Source organism: Anolis sagrei, chromosome 10 (genome assembly GCF_037176765.1).
Source record: "Anolis sagrei isolate rAnoSag1 chromosome 10, rAnoSag1.mat, whole genome shotgun sequence".
In the NCBI taxonomy this organism is placed as follows: domain Eukaryota; kingdom Metazoa; phylum Chordata; class Lepidosauria; order Squamata; family Dactyloidae; genus Anolis; species Anolis sagrei.
This window is the reverse complement of record NC_090030.1, coordinates 33,686,538-33,692,069: the sequence shown is the minus strand read 5'-3', so window position 1 is coordinate 33,692,069 and position 5,532 is coordinate 33,686,538.

Genomic DNA, 5,532 nt, shown 5'->3' with positions numbered 1-5,532 from the left:
ATTTTATTGGGTTGTTGTAGGTTTTCTTGGGCTATATGGCCATGTTCTAGAGGCATTCTCTCCTGACATTCCGCCTGCATCTATGGAAAGCCAACTCAGAGGTAGTGAGGTCTGTTGGAACTAGGAAAAAGGGTTTATATATCTGTGGAATGACCAGGGTGGGACAAAGGGCTCTTGTCTTCTGGAGCTAGGTGTGACTGTTTCAACTGACCACCTTGATTAGCATTTGATGGCCTGGCAGTGCCTGGGGCAATCTTTTGATGAGAGGTGATTAGATGTACTTGTTTGTTTCCTCTCTGTTGTTGTAATTTTAGAGTTTTTTAATACTGGTAGCCAGATTTTGTTTATTGAAACAAACAAGGACATCTAATGAGGTCTCTTCCAACTCTAGGATCCTATTATTATTATTATTATTATTATTATTATTATTATTATTATTACAATCTGACTTGGTAAGCTCCTGCAGAGAAAACCTAAACATGTAACTGTTGCCAAAACTCCCAGGCTTAGCTAGCCTCTAGAGTGTAGCTCAACCAATCAGCTTTGTGCTTTGCATTTTTCAGTTAATGCACTAAGCAACTGATTTTTACACATTCCAAGAGTCTCCACACCCACAAGCACATGGACACTGTGCTTATGCTGGCCTATGACTGTAATAAAGATATTTGATTTGAATATCTTTATTATTAAGATTATTATTTATTATATTATATTTATTTATTTTATATTATATTATATATTATTTATTATATTATATACTAGCTGCTCCCTGCCACGCGTTGCTGTGGCCCACATGAGGGTTCTGTGTGGGGGGTTTGGCCCAATTCTATTATTTGTGGGATTTAGAATGCTCCTTGATTGTAGGTGAACTATAAATCCCAGGAACTGCAACTCTCAAATGTCAAGATTCTATTTTCCCCAAATTCCACCAGTGTTCACATTTGAGCATATTGAGTATTCGTGTAGAGTTTGGTCCAGATCCATCATTGCTTGAGTCCACAGTGCTCTCTGGATGTAGGTGAACTACAACTCCAAAACCAAAGGACACTGCCCACCAAACCCTTCCAGTATTTTCTGTTGGTCATGGGAGAACTGTGTGCCAAGTTTGGCCCAATTCCATCGTTGCTGGGGTTCAGAATGTTCTTTAATCGTAGGTGAACTATAAATCCCAGCAACTACAATTTCCAAATGACAATATTTTTTTTTAGTGAAGGAATACATTGGGTTGTTAGTTGTATCGTGTCCAAATTTGGTGTCAATTAGTCCAGTGGTTTTTGAGTTTTGTAAATCCCACAAACGAACATTACATTTTTATTTATATAGATAAAATATATAATAATTATTATATATTATTAATCAATATTGAATATATTTATTATTAAGAAAACCAGCTTCTCATGAACTTTTCCCCTGCAATTTCATGCGTTCTTCCCATGACTATCTCTCTAAAACTTGATGTTAATTAAAATGTGGGTTGTCTGGACTTATCTTTTATCAAAAGTTTAATTATTCCTCCATTTTTTCCCCCAACGGCATCTTTCAAATCTTTCTTTCGGAAGCTTGGAAAACATTGTAAACTTTGGTGTCCGAAGTTCATCCCTGGTGCAATGCCACAAAGCACCTGAAGTCGAACATGACCCCCCCCCCCCCATAAGAGATAGTAACTTATAGTTTGCTAAGGGCAAGGACACCAGACTGGATAATAAGAGTTAAGCTGTGTTCAGTTTGGTGTGTATCATTTAATCAGGGCTTTGTGCTCTATTTTCATATGTTTACAGCAGAAGGTAACAAATTTATTACTGAAAATCATGCCACAAAAGTATTTTTTTTCGATCTGGGACACACCTGGGCTCCTGATGGTCCCCCATCTCACAAACAAGGGACTCTCTTTCCCCCTCATGGAGATATTTCCTTTTATGGACCTTCCTATGAATAATATGAACTATGGACACTGGGGGAGGGTAGTTGGGTTTACTCTCTGTATTATGATTTCTATATTTTCCTATTTTCTCCTGTATTTCTATATTTCCCTTCATGTATTTGACCTTGCCCTGACCCTTTTGCCCCTTCCCCTCTCCTTGGGGGAAATCTACAAGGAAGCCGCCCTGCCTCTGGAAAAGCAATCCGTGATCATGAAAAGACCCTTAACTTTGGACATTCTTTGCATGGACAATAGTAAAGGAAATCCTTTTGACTTCGGAGTTGGACCACCATTAGGATTTCCCTTTGGCAGACTTTTTAATCATATAACAATGGGGGGAATATGACCTTAGGAAAGTCCTCTTTTCCTCCAACCCGTTTTTCTTTCAAATCTTTCCACTAAGGATATTCACAAAAGTTTCCCCTTTGTGCCCTATCTGATTGTAAGAGGAAAACTCGGATTAAGCCATCAATGCTTATCACAGACCCATCTCAGGACAATAAAGTGGCTTCTCTGGAAGGCCGATCCCCGGACTTGATAAACCTAAGGACATTAAAACTCCATAATCCACTCCAGAATGCATTGTCTCCCTTCATCCCGCCTCCCTCCCTTCTGATTCACTGGAGCGTCGAGGCAACAGGAGTCTCCTGATAGGCTCTGGCACCCCACGAAAGCCCTGTGATTGGCCCTGATGCATGGGGGACGGCCAATTTATTTATTTATTTATTTACTTTGCTTGTATACCGCAGTTTCTCAGCCCGTAGGCGACTCAACGCGGTTCACAACAAGAGCAAAAGACAATCCAACAACATACAATATTAAAACCATAAACAGTATAAAATACAAACTAATGACATCTCAATAACAACACATTAATGTCTCGTAACTAAAATCGTGATCCAATTCATCATCCATAATTCCGTTTCCTATATTCATGGTGTTCATTGCACTATTTATCCGAACGCCTGTTCAAACAGCCAGGTTTTTAGTTTTCTTCGAAACACCATTAGCGAAGGGGCTGATCTAATGTCCATGGGAAGGGCGTTCCACAGCCGAGGGGCCACCACAGAGAAGGCCCTGTCCCTCGTCCCCGCCAGCTGTGCCTGTGATGCACGCGGGATCGAGAGCAGGGCTTCCCCAGAAGATCTTAGAGTCCTGGTGGGTTCATAGGCAGAGATACGTTCGGATAGGTAACTTGTGCCAGAGCCTCCTCCCAGCTGTTTGTGCGTCAGCCAATCCCCTTCAAGCTGGGCAGGAGGGGGGAGCGGGAATTTTGAAACTCACTCTGTATTTTCTATAAAAATGGCCTTTACTTCTGTAACCACATGCTGTGCTTGGCGAATGATTGCTGCATTGCATCCTTTTCATCAGAATCGCAAATAAACATCTCGGTGGCACTTCCTTCCACTTGGTGAGACCTTTTATTGGGAAAAATCAGGGATTGGGTGCTTCTCTCTGTCTCGCCAGGGTAACGAACTCTTTAAGGAGTCTGATTGGTCTCTGCCTACTGGCAAAGACCCCTAAATTCCAGCTCTATAGCACGCCTGGGAATTATAATAATATATGGAAATGTATTTTTCTAAAATATGTTTGTATGGGCAAATTAAAGGTTAAGCAGACTCTTCAGAATTATCTAGGAAATACCATTCGAAAGTCATGTTGGGAAAAAAATCCCCGACATCCTTTTCTGTCGTTCATGGCAGTCTGTTACATAACAGGGAATGTTTGGCTCAGCAAGAGCGAAACACAAATATCAGATTGCCTGTATCAAAGCTGATGGGGTGTTTGACACTCCCAAGACCTCAGGGTTCATTGGTTGTTGCTTTCACACAAAGAGGAACGTTGTGTCCTCCAACAACGCGCTCCGCGAACCCTGTCGCATTGTTGTTTTCTCCGGGTTTTTCGCCTCTTGTTTCTGCTCAGTGAACATGCATCTGTTCGGCGTTAAGAGTTCTCCTCCTCCTCTTTTTTTCCCTCTCTCATGAAACAATTGGATCCAACATTTCCCTTGTATTCAGCCCAGAATGCACACTTTTTTCTCCCTATTGGCATTTTCCTATTTTCCCCCGCTTTGGGTAGGGGCCATCTTCATTCCCTTTCATTGCTCTCGGAGTTTTTGCATGATTCCTTCAGCCTATTCTAGCAACATTCTTTTCTAGATGTCCTGTTGTTGTTCATTCGTTCAGTCGTCTCCGACTCTTCGTCACCTCATGGACCAGCCCACGCCAGAGCTCCCTGTCGGCCGTCACCACCCCCAGCTCCTTCAAGGTCAGTCCAGTCACTTCACGGATGCCATCCATCCATCTTGCCCTTGGTCGGCCCCTCTTCCTTTTGCCTTCCACTTTCCCCAGCATCATTCCCTTCTCCAGGCTTTCCTGTCTCCTCATGATGTGGCCAAAGGACTTCCGCTTTGTCTCTAGTCTCCTTCCCTCCAATGAGTAGTCGGGTTTTATTTCCTGGAGGATGGACTGGTTGGATCTTCTCGCAGTCCAAGGCACTCCCAGCACTTTCCTCCAACACCACAGCTCAAAAGCACCTCTCTTCCTTCACTCAGCCTTCCCGAAGGTCCAGCTCTCACATCCGTAGGTGACTACAGGGAAGACCATGGCTTTGACTAGGCAATGGATCTTTGTTGCCAGTCTGATGTCTCAACTCTTTACTATTTTATCAAGACTGGACATTGCTCTCCTCCCAAGAAGGAAGCGTCTTCTGATTTCCTGGCCACAGTCTGCATCTGCAGTCATCTTTGCACCTAGAAATACAAAGTCTGTCACGGCCTCCACGTTTTCTCCCTCTATTTCCCAGTTGTCAATCATTCTTGTTGCCATAATCTTGGTTTTTTTGATGTTTAGCTGCAACCCGGCTTTTGCGCTTTCTTCTTTCACCTTGGTTAGAAGGCTCCTCAGCTCCTCCTCGCTTTCGGCCATCAGAGTGGTGTCATCTGCATATCTGAGGTTGTGAATGTTTCTTCCAGCAATGTTCACCCCAGCTTTGCATTCATCCAGCCCCGCACATCCTCGCATGATGTGTTCTGCATACACGTTAAAGAGGTTGGGTGAGAGGATGCAGCCTTGCCGTACGCCTTTCCCAATCTTGAACCAGTCTCCTGTTCCGTGGTCAGTTCTGACTGTTGCTACTTGGTCCTTGTACAGATTCCTCAAGAGAGAGGGAAGGGGGCTTGGGATGCCCATCCCACCAAGGACTTGTCACAATGTATTATGATCCACACAGTCAAAGGCTTTAGAATAGTCAATGAAGCAGAAATAGATGTTTTTCTGGAACTCCCTGCCTTTCTCCATTCTCCAGCATCCGGATATTGGCAATCTGGTCTCTCGTTCCTCTGCCTTTTCTAAACCCAGCTTGAACATCCGGCAACTCTCGCTCCATGTATTGCTGGAGTCTTCCTTGCAGGATCTTGAGCATTCCCTTACTGGCATGAGAAATAAGGGCCACTGTACGGATGTTTGAGCAGTCTTTCGCATTTCCCTTTTTTGGTATGGGGATATAAGTGGATTTTTTCCAGTCTGATGGCCATTCTTGTGTTTCCCATATTTGCTGGCAAATGGCATGCCACCTTCTCTTGATCTCTTCAGCTTCTGTTAGGTCCCTGC